This window comes from Halichoerus grypus, chromosome 2, assembly GCF_964656455.1.
Source record: "Halichoerus grypus chromosome 2, mHalGry1.hap1.1, whole genome shotgun sequence".
NCBI classification, from domain to species: domain Eukaryota; kingdom Metazoa; phylum Chordata; class Mammalia; order Carnivora; family Phocidae; genus Halichoerus; species Halichoerus grypus.
In genome coordinates this window covers 96,805,532-96,819,495 of record NC_135713.1, presented here as the reverse complement: position 1 = coordinate 96,819,495, position 13,964 = coordinate 96,805,532, and the positions used below count along the sequence as shown (strand labels likewise).

General features: G+C 42.2%; 1 long non-coding RNA gene across 1 annotated transcript in view; it reads left to right on the top strand.

Annotated features, from left to right (window-relative positions):
* The window catches only part of LOC118526977 (uncharacterized), a 33,597-nt gene extending 21,691 nt beyond the window's left edge, over positions 1 to 11,906 (top strand). The window contains exon 3 of the long non-coding RNA XR_004912911.2: positions 11,508 to 11,906. This is a non-coding gene — a long non-coding RNA (uncharacterized LOC118526977). The remainder of the gene's footprint in view (positions 1 to 11,507) is intronic.
* The last annotated feature ends 2,058 nt before the right edge of the window (positions 11,907 to 13,964 follow it).

The window sequence follows — 13,964 nt, the reverse complement described above, 5'->3', positions numbered from 1 at the left end:
CAGTGGTAAAACTCCCAGTGCTGGTTCAAAAGTAAAGATTAACCTGACACACATTCTTGAGTTATCTTTGGAGGATCCAAACTCCTATGAGCACTCAAATACCGGACCAGCTGGAGCCAGAGAATTGTAGATACTGACCCTGGTCTGCCCTCAGGACTTAGATGGACTAAGACCTGGACTCTGTCACCTTAGGTTGACTTTTGCTTCAATCACATGCTGAGTTCCCCATTGTGCAAGCCTCTTCATGAATACGTATGTACCCTCAGCTTAAAACTTCCCCAAATCTGTTGTTTTTGTTGTTTGAGGAGACACTGCTTTGGGAAATATCTTCGGTGTGCTTCTTGTTGCAAGTAAAACCCTTCCTTTTCCTATTCTTTGGCTTGGTTGTCTCTCTCTCTTTTTTTTTAGTTTATTTATTTTTAATTATTAACATATGATGTGTTATTTGTTTCCGGGGTACAGGTCTGTGATTCATCAGTCTTACACAATATACAGTGCTCCCCACAACACATACCTTCCCCAGTGTCCATCACCCAGCCACTCCATTCCTCCCACTCCCCTTCACTCCAGCAACCCTCAGTTTGTTTCCTGAGATTAAGAGTCTCTTATGGTTTGTCTTCCTCTCTGGTTTCATCTTGTTTCATTTTTTCCTCTCTTCCCTTATGATCCTCTGTCTTGTTTCTCAAATTCCACATATCAATGTGATCATATGATACTTGTCTTTCTCTGATTCTCTTATTTCGCTTAGCATAATACCCTCTAATTCCATCCACGTCATTGCAAATGGCAAGATTTCATTTTTTGATGGCTGCATAATATTCCATTGTGTGTGTGTTGTGTGTGTGTGTGTGTGTGTGTGTGTGTGTATATATATATACAATATCTTCTTTATCCATTCATCTTTCGATGGACATCTGGGCTCTTTCCATAGTTTGACTATTGTGGACATTGCTGCTATAAACATTGGGGTGCATGTGCCCCTTCGGATCACTACATTTGTATCTTTGGGGTAAATACCCAGTAGTGCAATTGCTGGGTCGTAGGGTAGCTCTATTTTCAACTTTTTGAGGAACCTCCATACTGTTTTCCAGAGTGGCTGCACTAGTTTGCATTCCCACCAACAGTATAGGAAGGTTCCCCTTTCTCTGCATCCTCGCCAACAACTGTTGTTTCCTGACCTGTTAATTTTAGCCATTCTGACGAGTGTGAGGTCGTATCTCATTGAGGTTTTGATTTGTATTTCCCTGATGCCGAGTGATGTTGAGCATTTTCTCATGTGTCTGTTGGCCATTTGGACGTCTTCTTTGCAGAAATGTCTGTTCATGTCTTCTGCCCATTTCTTGATTGGATTATTTGTTCTTTGGGTGTTGAGTTTGATAAGTTCTTCATAGATTTTGGATACTAGCCCTTTATCCGATACGTCATTTGCAAATATCTTCTCCCATTCTGTCAGTTGTCTTTTGGTTTTGTCGAGTGTTTCCTTTGCTGGGCAGAAGCTTTTTATCTTGATGAAGTCCCAATAGTTCATTTTTGCCTTTGTTTCCCTTGCCTTTGGGGACGTGTCTAGCAAGAAGTTGCTGCGGCTGAAGTCACAGAGGTTGCTGCCTGTGTTCTCCTCAAGGATTTTGATGGATTCCTGTCTCACATTTAGGTCTTTTATCCATTTTGGGTCTATTTTTGTGTATGGTGTAAGAAAATGGTCAGGCTTCATTCTGTATGTGGCTGTCCAATTTTCCCAACACCATTTGTTGAAGAGACTGTCTTTTTTCCATTGGATATTGAGTTGAGAGTCCATTTCTGAGTTCTCTGTTCTATTTCATGGATCTATGTGTCTGTTTTTGTGCCAGTTTGGTTGTGTCTCTTGGTTGGACACCCACAAAGAGGCAAACCCAGTTCTGGGTAACAGAGGGACACAGGTGATATTTAGAGAATAAACTAGAAAGGACTAGGTGATTGGCCAAATATGAGAGATAAATTAGGAGAGAGATGAGTCAAAGATGAGTTCTAGGTCAGCGGCTTGCACTACTGGGTAGGGTCCTTCCCTGAGGCAGGAAACACCAGAGGAGACCACACTCCCCCATCCCGTTTCAGTCTCAGGAAATCTCTCCAGCTGCTCTCATGGGTTTGGTTTTTTTACACTGAAGGGTGTAAGTGGTCAGTCTCCTTTACCTGGAAAATGAGCAGCATAATTCCAAAAGGAACATAGATTTTTCAACAAGAGCCAGGAAAGGGGGCTGTCTTATGGAACATCTCTTTTAGGGCCAACTCTACACATGCCCCTGAACAAGGACACATAAAATTCTGGTCAGCTTCTCGAAGTGGGGAAGGGAAAATGCTGGGAGAGAAAAAGACAGTGGGTAGGGAGGAGTGGAAAAGGAGGAGGACAGTGGGATACGTGGTCCTACAACTCAGAGGGAGAGAAAAGTCATCTTTCCAATGAAAATCCCCAGTAGGCATATCTAATTAGTCACCAAGTCCTATTGATTCTGCTTCCTTAATAGCTTGTGAATTAACCCCGTCACCTCTAGCTTCATTTCCCTGCTTCAGTTCAGAGTAGGTGGTCAGGTTCTCATTAATTCTTTACCTGAACTGCTGTAGTAACAATTACATCAGGATGGGGGATGGGTATTCAGGAAGGCACTTGTGATGAGCATTGGGTGTTGTATGTAAGTGATGAATCACCAAATTCTACACCTGAAACCAATATTACTATACATGTTAACTAACCAGAATTTAAATAAAAATTGGAAATAAAAAAAAAATCCCAGTTGTATCGGGATTGTATTTGGCTGTATATGACAGAAACGCAAATATAGTCGTCTAACCAAATAGAAGTTAGCAGTACAGAGTTGGTATGGCAGTTTAAGAAGTTAGCAAGGGCTGACCTCCAGATTCATAACCGAATGCCAGGTGGGAAGAAGTGGTGAGAAGGGAGAGCAGCTCCTTGATCAGAAAAGTAAAACATTTCTAGAAATTCCCAGCAGATTTCCACTTTTGCCACAACACTTGTCACAGCAGTTGCAAGGGAAGATAGGAAGTAGATACGTAACAGAGTGTTCTTTTTCTTGTTAATAGAGAAGACATGGGGGCGCCTGGGTGGCTCAGTTGGTTGAGCGACTGCCTTCGGCTCAGGTCATGATCCTGGAGTCCCGGGATCAAGTCCCGCATCGGGCTCCCCACTCGGCGGGGAGTCTGCTTCTCCCTCTGACCCTCCCCCCTCTCATGCTCTCTCTATCTCATTCTCTCTCTCAAATAAATAAATAAAATCTTTTAAAAAAAAACTAGAGAAGACATGGAGGAAGGATAAGAGCTAGGTCACGGATTGTATGTACACAGCTGCCCATCTGGCTCCACTGTTGCTAAGCCCGCAACAAAGCCTTCCCGAGGTGCCCGCTAGAGGCATCCCTCTAAAATCAGATCATGTCACTCTCTTGCTTATTTTAGCGGTAACCGTGGCTTTCAGGATAAAATTCCAATTCCTGGCTCAGCACATAAGGTCCTTCAGGAGCTGGCCCCACCTCTCCCTCCTGGCATCTCCCTCTCCTGCGGGCACCCCCTGCTCCAGGCACCCCTGCACATCCCAGAACTGGCCATGTTACAAGTCCACGCACTTGCACCTGCTGCCTTATCTGAACTGCCTGTCCCCTTCCCTTCCCAGCTCAATTCTAGCGTTCCTCAGACTTCCGTGGGGGCACAGGTCCTTCTCAAGTCTTTCTGGGTCTCTTTTCTCTCCCCTCGTCTCCTGGGCTTCCCTCTATCTTCGGTGGCACTTCTCACACTGCACTCTTGTTACTGGTTTCCTGGAGCCATGAGCTCCTCAAGGGTAGAGACCCTATTTCAGTGTGAGTCATCAGTACATATGCTCTGAATGAGTGAATCTGGCCCCATTTGGAATTATTGCTCCTTTGTAGAGTAGACCAATGTACAGAGGGGCCTGCGTATTATGTAGTTAACACCTCCTCCCCTAGAGGAGAGGCAGAAAGGGAGAGATGAAGCTATGGCCGACGCTTTGGTGTGGTCTTCCGCTAGGGATCTTTGGGGTAGCTGAGAGTGTCAATCTCCTTTCCCAGAGAATGTTTTCCAAATCAGGAGGGAAATAAAATTTTCTTGAGTCTCATTTACTCTCCTTACCTCATATATATCCAGACTTAGTGGAAGTTCCAGAAGATGATAAAGTAAACAAAATACAAAGAAGCAGACACATGGGTTTATTAACTTCTACATTAGTGAGACATGGGCAAAGACTGTGTCTTATTCACAGGCTGTCACTGGGGAATGTTTGTGTAATACCGACCACCTCCCTCTCCCAAATTTATATGTTGAAGCCCTAACTCCCATTGTGGCTGTATTTGGAGTAAGGACGTAATTAAGATTAAATACAGTCATAAAGATGGGGCCCTGGTTCAGTAGGATTAGTGTCCCTATAAGAAGAGACAACAGAGGGGCACCTGTGTGACTCAGTCATTAAGCGTCTGCCTTCGGCTCAGCTCATGATCCCAGGGTCCTGGGATCGAGCCCCGCATCGGGCTCCCTGCTCAGCGGGAAGCCTGCTTCTCCCTCTCCCACTCCCCCTGCTTGTGTTCCTGCTCTTGCTATATCTCTCTCTCTGTCAAATAAATAAATAAAATCTAAAAAAAACAAAAACAAAAAGAGGAGACAACAGAGAATTCTGTCCACACACTGCACCCACAGTGCGGAAAGTCATGTGAGGGCATAGCAGGAGGGGAGCCTTTTGCCAGCCAGGGAGAGAGCCCTCACCAGACACCAAATCTACTGGACTTCTAGTCTCCAGAAGTGTGACAAAATTAACTTTTTTTTTTTTAAAGATTTTATTTATTTATTTGACAGAGAGAGACACAGCGAGAGAGGAAACACAAGCAGGGGGAGCGGGAGAGGGAGAAGCAGGCTTCCCGCGGAGCAGGGAGCCCGACGCAGGGCTTGATCCCAGGACCCTGGGATCATGACCTGAGCCGAAGGCAGACGCCCAACGACCGAGCCACCCAGGCGCCCCGACAAAATTAACTTCTATTGTTTAAACCACCCAGTCTATGATATTTGGTTATGGAAGCCCAAGGACACAGCCCTTGGAATGTGCTTTCTACAGAGTAGTCAAGTATTTGTCAAATATATATGTATGTAACTATATAGCTACAAAAGAATATAAAAATAGCTATCTGTGAAGATTGTGATTATGGGTGATTTTCATTTTTCTCACTCATATTTCTGTATAATTTGAATTCTTTAAGGTACTTGTATATTCTACTACAAAGTTTTTTTTTTAAGATTTGTTTTCATTTTGGGCTCCTGGGTGGCTCAGTTGGTTGGGCGACTGCCTTTGGCTCAGGTCATGATCCCGGAGTCCCGGGATCAAGTCCCACATCAGGCTCTCTGCTCAGCAGGGGGTCTGTTTCTCCCTCTGACTCTACCCCTTCTTGTGCTCTCTCTCTCTCTCTCTCAAATAAATAAACAAAATCTTAAAAAAAAAAAAAAAAAAGATTTGTTTTCATTTTAAGTACAATCTACCCCCCAATGTGGGGCTTGAACTCATGAACCCAAGATCAAGAGTTGCACGCTCTACCAACTGAGCCAGCCAGGTGCCCCTATATTGCAAAGATTTTTTTTTTAAAGACTTTATTCATTTATTTGACACACACAGAGAGAGAGAGCAGCAGGCAGAGGGAGAGGGAGAAGCAGCCTCCCTGGCTAAGCAGGTAGCCCAATGCAGGGCTCGATCCCAGGACCCTGGCATCATGACCTGAGCTGAAGGCAGACGCTTAACAACTGAGCCACCCAGGCGCCCCTTTAAGAAGCAATTTAAATCATATGTCATACAGAGCCAGATGGTTTGATACTCAGAACAGACCAGGATATAATCACGGGTCATGGAGACAAAGCTCTGAACCTCAGAGTGGCAGATACCTCCTGTGGGGGCTGTGCATGATATTTTTGTCAAAGCTAAAGCATCTGGGGTGAATTTCTAGAGGGTCTGCTTAGAGCTGCTAGGACTGATGTTACAGGTATGAGCTCTGCAAGCCGAGGGATAGTGTCAGGTTTTGCTCATCATTATATTCCCAGTACCTAGCATAGTGGTATAATTATTATTTGTTGAGTTAAAAAAAAAAAAAAAAAAAAGACCTCATTCTTCTAGTTAAACACAAAGAGAATTGCTGAACAATCAAATAAATGACCGAAGGGCATCTCGGACTTAAAGTGACTCTATTTCTTTTGAAATTTGAGAGTGACCATATCTAACAAGAAAAATCAATTCATAGGAGACTGGGGCAAGTGGAGTGCAGAGAAGTTCAACTGTGCAGCATCTAGCTTTCTGAATTACTAAGCTACTGTCTTTTGCTCTCTCCAGTAATTTTTGTCTATGTCACAGGACTGTTCTTATCAGGCCAGAACAATTATTTGGAGTCCCGTAAAATCAGAATTAACGAACCTGTCCACTCATTTAGATGCTGTGTTGGGACTTAAGCCCAATAGGCTTCAGATTTTAATATAATTTGTGTGCTAGTGACCTCTTGTGGTAACTCTGTGTAATTGATCTCCCAGCACCTACAAAACACGCCCATACGCTCAGAGGTGAAATGACTGTTGGTTTTTGGGAAATAAATACAAATCTTGAATGTTAACAGTGTAGAAATACAGATGGTCAGTAAACATCTAAATCTTTTTCAATATCTCTAGTATTTAAAGAAATTTAAATTAACGGGTGATGTGTGTGCGTGTGTGTTTAGTACAGAATTTTATTTTTATTTTTTTAAGATTTTATTTTTAGTAATCTCTACACCCAACATGGGGCTCGAACTCACAACCCCGAGATCAGGATTAGCGTGCTCTACTGACTGAGCTAGCCAGAAGCTTCTAGCACAGAATTTTAAAGAGAGTTATACCCAGTGTTGGGAGGAGGGAAACAGACATCAGGCACACCTTTAGGCTTTTGGTAGGGTGTACATTGACACAATGATTAGTACAACCCCTTTTTGGAGAGAAATAAGGCCTAACGTTTCTTTAAAATGCACAATTCCTGACAGAGTAATTCTACTTCTAGAAAATTTTCCAACGGAAAAGATTAAAAGTACAGACAAGTTTGGCGTAAGAGGCTTTTCTTCAAGTTATAGAGCAGAGAAAAAGAAATGCATAAAAATTGGAGGATAGCTAAAGAAATGACGCTATTTCCTTATAAAGGAATATTACTTAACATTTAAAAATGTGTTTTCAAGTAGTATTTATTGACATGGAAAATGTTTATAATATAATGCTAAGAGAGTGAACCAGAATTACAACTGTAATATCTATATCTAAATCTGTATCCATGCACACACATAGGACAGATGAAAGAGAGAAGCTGAAAGGAAATCTACCAGTATGGTAACAGGAATTATTCTGTGGGGGGAAGTGTTGTGGTTTATTTACAATTTCTTTTCCTAAAATTTTCTATTTTTACCAAAATCTAGACAATGAACAGTATATTAAAAAATTATACAAGTCATACAGATATATTCTTATAAAACATTAATTTGGACTTTAAATTTTTTAACTCACAGCCATAACGTATTATTGTGTTAAAATTTGCTTTTTTCGGGGTGCCTGGGTGGTTCAGTTGGTTAGGTGACTGCCTTTGGCTAGGGTCATGATCCCTGGGTTCTGAGATCGAGCCCTGCTTCGGGCTCCCTGCTCAATGGGGAGTCTGCTTCTCCCTGTCTGCCCCTCCCCCTGCTTGTGCTCTCTCTCCCTGTCAAATAAATAAAATCTTAAAAAAAATAAAATAAAATTTACTTTTTTCATTGTTTATTTTGGAAATATTTCTATGCTAGTAACTATATAGCTCAAACTCACTTGAATGAATATTCATCTTTATTTTGAGAAAAAGATCATTATTTTAAACTGAAATATATTTGTTGCTATACTTCAGTTTCAGATACATCCTTTTAGGGGCAGTATCAAGTTCCACCAAAGAGGATATGACAACTTTGATGAGGTTAGCCATTTCCTCTCTAATGAGAATCTGAGATTATATCTTAGAAAGAGCGCGGTGCCTGGAGAGCAGATAGAGAATTAGAGAGCTGGGCGCCTCTGCTCATCTCCGCAGGGACTTTGGTCAACGCTCCCACCTTGCTTAGGCTCACCTTCATGAAGCTGGAAAGTCGGAGCCCAGGGGTTCAAGTAGTTCCTTAAATGAGAAGGTTGGATAAACCTCAAGCAGTATGGTTGCATCTCATAACAAAAGATATATTATTTGATGCATTTTCAGTGGAAACTAAAAGTAGGAGCTCCTCTCAGAAAATTCAGGTAGATTTTAGGGGTGCCTGGGTGGCTCAGTCGGTTAAGTGTCTGACTCTTGATTTCAGCTCTGGTCATGATCTCAGGGTCCTGAGATTGAGCCCTGCCTCGAGCCCTGCCTTGGGCTCTGCACTTGGCTAAGTCGGCTTGTTCCTCTCCCTCATCTCGCTTGCTTTCTCTCTCTCCTCTCTCAAACAAATAAATAAATTTTTTAAAAAATTTCAGGTAGATTTAAAAAATTCACACACACACAAAATAAAATATTCAAACAATATAAAAGTGTTCTCCTACCTCAGATCCCCAGTTCTCTATTTTCATTCTTCAGAGAAAATTGTTAGTAGTTATTGATGGATGGATTATTCCAGAAGTATTTTATTTGTATAAAAGAAGTGAATACAAACACACATCTGTCCCTCCTCACTAAAACACAAGTGGAAGCATACGGTAAACATACTTTTCAGCACCATGTGATTTAAAAATATATATATATTTTTAGGGGCATCTGGCTGGCTCAGTAGAGCATGTGACTCTTGATCTTAGGGTTCTGAGTTCAAGCCCCACATTGGGCGAGGAGAGCCTACTTAAAAATATATAGTGTTGAAAAAAAGTTTTTTAATTTGATTGTAGTTGACACACAATATTACATCAGTTTCAGGTGTACAACACAGGGACTCATTCTGCTATGCTCACTGCAGGTGCAGCTACCATCCGTTACCATACACCATTAGAGTACCATTGACTAAACTCCCCATGCTGTACCTTTTATTCCTGTGACTTACTCATTCTACAACTGGAAGCCAGTATCTCCCTCTCCCCTTTACCCATTTTTGCCCTTCCCTCTCTGGCAACCACCAGCTTGTTCTTTGTATTTTTATGTTTGATTCTGTTTTTTGTTCGCTCATTCGTTTTATTTTTTTAGATGCCACATGTAAGTGAAACCATATGGTATTTGTCTTTTTCTGTCTTTTTTTTTTTTAAAGATTTTATTTATTTATTTGAGAGAGAGAGTACGAGCAGGGGAGAAGGGGAGGGGGAGAAGCAGACTCCCGGCTGAGCAGGGAACCTGGGATCACGACCTGAGCCAAAGGCACATGCTCAACGACTGAGCCACCCAGGCACCCCAAAGATTTATTTATTTATTTTAGAGAGAGAGAGAGAGAGAGAGAGAGCACGAGCTGGGGGAGGGGCAGAGGAAGAGAAGCAGACTCCCCCCACTGAGCGTGGGGCTTGATCCCGAGACCCTGAGATCATGACCTGAGCCAAAATTAAGAGTCAGTTGCTTATCAGACTGAGCCACGCAGGCACCCCATACGTACTCGTGATTTTGAGAGGTTTACATGGTGCTTCTTGTTTTCAAAAGCAGCCCCTTCTTAAAAATTAATCCTTCACGATATCTTTAAAGGAAGAGGTAAAAGCAACTATAGTGCTTTTATGAAGCTTCTTTGAAAGCTCATAAAAGCTTGATAATTCAGTGAAACTTAAACATTTTCAAGAGTTCAATTATTTTCCTAGACTTCCCCGGGGCAGTCACTGGAACTGAGTTTTTAAAAAGACAAATATTGGGGCACCTGGGTGGCTCAGTTGGTTAAGCGACTGCCTTCGGCTCAGGTCATGATCCTGGAGTCTCGGAATCGAGTCCCGCATCTGGCTCCCTGCTCAGCAGGGAGTCTGCTTCTCCTCTGACCCTCCCCCCCTCATGCTCTTTCTCTATCTCATTCTCTCTCAAATAAATAAATAAAATCTTAAAAAAAAAATAAAATAAGGGGCGCCTGGGTGGCTCAGTTGGTTAAGCGACTGCCTTCGGCTCAGGTCATGATCCTGGAGTCCCGGGATCGAGTCCCGCATCGGGCTCCCTGCTCAGCAGGGAGTCTGCTTCTCCCTCTGACCCTGCCCCTCTCATGCTCTCTCTCTCTCTATCTCATTCTCTCTCTCAAATAAATAAAATCTTTAAAAAAAATAAAATAAAATAAAAAAATAAAAAAATAAAAAAAATAAAATAAAAAGACAAATATTGTCCCTGGAGAAAAGGGGTTAAATGGGACACACAGTGGTTATGGGGGTGGGGGAGGGGATCGAGAAAGTTAAGTGTTTGCTAGAACCAGGTAGTAAAAAAAATGGGAAGTCAAAGTACAGTAATACAACTCCTGTGAAAACTCTTAATGACAACATTAAAAAAACTGCTTTTCAGTTGTACAACATAAGGAATCAGCCTTAAACAATAAAATTATGCTGAATATTTAAAAAGTTCTCTTTTGGGGGCGCCTGGGTGGCTCAGTTGTTGAGCGTCTGCCTTTGGCTCAGGTCATGATCCCAGCGTCCTGGGATCGAGCCCCACATCGGGCTCCCTGCTCAGCGGGAAGTCTGCTTCTCCCTTTCCTGCTCCCCTTGCTTGTGTTCCTGCTCTCGCTATCTCTCTGTGTCAGATAAATAAATAAAATCTTAAAAAAATAAATAAATAAAAAGTTCTCTTTTGGTAGCCAATGAAAACGTATAGGATTGTAAGCATAGTTCATACAAATGGGTGATTTATTTATTTTTACAAATGATTATCATTGTGCAAAGATATTTTTTTCTATTTAAAATTGCTCGCAAAGACTTTTTTTAAAAGATCTATTTATTTATTTTAGAGAGAGAGCATGTGCATGCACAAGCAAGGGTAGGGGCAGCGGGAGAGGGAAAGGGGAAGCAGACTCCCCTCTGAGCACAGAGCTGAGCTGGACAAGGGGCTCAACCTCTTGACCCTGAGATCATGACCTGAGCCAAAACCAAGAGTCTGGCGCTCAACCGATGGAGCCACCCAGATGTCCCTTGTGCAAAGATTAAAAAAAAAAGATTCCAGTGTAAAATAACTTAGAGGATGCATATAGAGGTTATTATAAAAATTCTACAAGGAAGACTTGACATCCAATGTGGGTGCTTGTTAAGGCTGGACAAGAACGGGGACACCTGGATGGCTCATTCGGTTGGGCTTTAGACTCTTTGGTTTCATTCAGCTCAGGTCATATCTCGGGGTGGTGAGTTTGAGCACCGTGTCAGCTCCCTGCTTAGATTCTCCCCCTCCCCCTGCTCACGTGGCACTCTCTCTCCCTCAAATAAAATAAATAAATAAATAAATAAATAAATAAATAAATAAATAAATAAAATGTTATAAAGATTAGACAAGAATGTCCAAACATGTATACGGCAGGATGTCTAAAACATACACTCTTCAATTCTTTCAGAGTGAGCCAGAAGGAGGCATTCAGGAAGCAAAAAAGTTTCTTCTGACTGAACATCATGTAAGAAAGTAATGACTAATAATATCAAAAGCACTCAAATCCAAGCACCATCAGGACCACTGCTAGAAAAATCCTTCTATCAAGAAATTCATTTTGGGGCGCCTCAGTCGTTTAGCGTCTGCCTTCCGCCCCGGCCGCGATCCCGGGGTCCTGAAATCGAGCTCCCTGCTCGGCGGGAAGCCTGCTTCTCCCTCTCCCACTCCCCCTGCTTGTGTTCCCTCTCGCTGACTCTCTCTCTCTCTCAAATAAATAAATAAAATCTTAAAAAAAAGAAAGAAAGAAAGAAAGAAATTCATTTTGATGATGTGGTAGCCACTGACTTGTTGCCACTGAGCACCCCTCTCCCCCCACCCCTTCTTACTGACCTCAAACAGCCAATGCACTGCACACTGCCTTTCTAGTCTGGTAAGTTACCAGAGTACCTGGGAGTACTCTGGGAAATTAGATTTTTCACCTCTAGATGGCGCAAGCTTCAAGTAATTTCTCCTTTTCAAGGTTTACTGTATGAGATGATTTGTAATTATCTTTAGGTGTACTTTTTCTGTATAACCATATAAAAGGTATTTCTGGGGGCGCCTGGGTGGCTCAGTCGTTAAGCGTCTGCCTTCGGCTCAGGTCATGATCCCAGGGTCCTGGGATCGAGCCCCACATTGGGCTCCCTGTGCTGCGGGAAGCCTGCTTCTCCCTCTCCCACTCCCCCTGCTTGTGTTCCTTCTCTCGCTATCTCTCTCTGTCAAATAAATAAACCTTTGGAAAAAAAATAAATAAATAAAAGGTATTTCTGACCTTATTTATTACAGTTTGCTTAGCTTTTTTTTTTTTTTTTTTAAAGTAGGCTCCACATCCAGCATGGAGCCCAACACAGGGCTTGAACTCATGACCCTGGGATTAAGACCAGACCTGAGCGGAGATCAAGAGATAGATGCTTAGATTACTGAGCCACCCAGGCGCCCCTTAGTTTATTTCTTAATACACTTATCTATGACCTATGGAAGTCAATAAATATGGAGGAGAAATTTTACTAAATGTTGCTAACAATCATTTTCTATCAGATTCAATTGAATTACATTTCTAACACAAAACAATTATATAAAATAGCCTAACAACATATATTCTGGAAATTTTTTTTTTTTTTTGCTAAAAGCAATTTGACATTAAAATCCAGCAGAACTCTCTTAGAACATAATTCAACAGAGACTTGCATCTGCTAAGGATCAAAATATTATCACGGGTTGGTGAACTTTTTCTGTCAAGGGCCAGACGGTAAATATTTTAAGCTCCGTTGTAGCACAAAAACAGGCACAGACGATATGTGAATAAATGGATGTGGCTGTGTTCTTAGCAAACCTTATTTACAGAAACATGACAGGCTGGTCTCCTCTGAACTGTAGTTTGCCCATTCCTTTATTTATGGTGAAAGCCTGACTTAATATGTTAAGTCATTACTTTTTAACCCCCCCACCCCAAAACTGGGTATCCCAGTCCATTACACATTACAGACATATTGGGTTTTGGCAATACATAATGTAGTTCACATAAAAATCCAGATTTCTATATTCTCTTGAGAAAATAATAAACTGAAGACCTGGACACATTGAGCTCAGATAATGAGCTGGGTTGAACACTGCGTTCCCTCCTTTCGGGGGTCAGGTGCTCTTCAGCTGCCACCGTTCCCACAGGCTGGTTTGCACATTTACCTGAGACCTCGCAGAACTGAAAAACCTGCGTGAACTCTGTTTCCCATTGTTGTTCCTTAATGTCCTTTCACTGACTATCCATTCATCTCATATTTCGGCCTACATTTCTCTGTATTTCAACTCTCATTATTTCCTTTTAAATGCATCAAAATACCTAATAATGTGATAGCAATGTTTCATTTTTTATGACACATTTTTGCCACAAATATGAAAACAAGAGCTCTTTTTGATAAACATCTTTATTTTGATTAACTCTCCCCATATGCATCATAAAAATGAAATAATAGGGGCGCCTGGGTGGCTCAGTCGGTTGAGCATCTGCCTTCGGCTCAGGTCATGATCCCGGGGTCCTGGGATCGAACCCCGCATCGGGCTCCCTGCTCAGCAGGAAGCCTGTTTCTCCCTCTGCCTCTGCCCCTCTGCCCACTTGTGCGCTCTCTCTCTCTCTCTTTCAAATAAATAAAGAAAATCTTTTAAAAAAAGGAATGAAATAATATTACTATGTCTCATATACAAACCATGAAACATCTTCAAAAATTTTTATTTAAAAAAATCTTTGGGGCACCTGGGTGGCTCAGTCGTTAAGCCTCTGCCTTCGGCTCAGGTCATGATCCCGGGATCCTGGGATCGAGCCCCGCATTGGGCTCCCTGCTCAGTGGGGAGCCTGCTTCTCCCTCTCCTACTCCCCCTGCTTGTGTTCCCT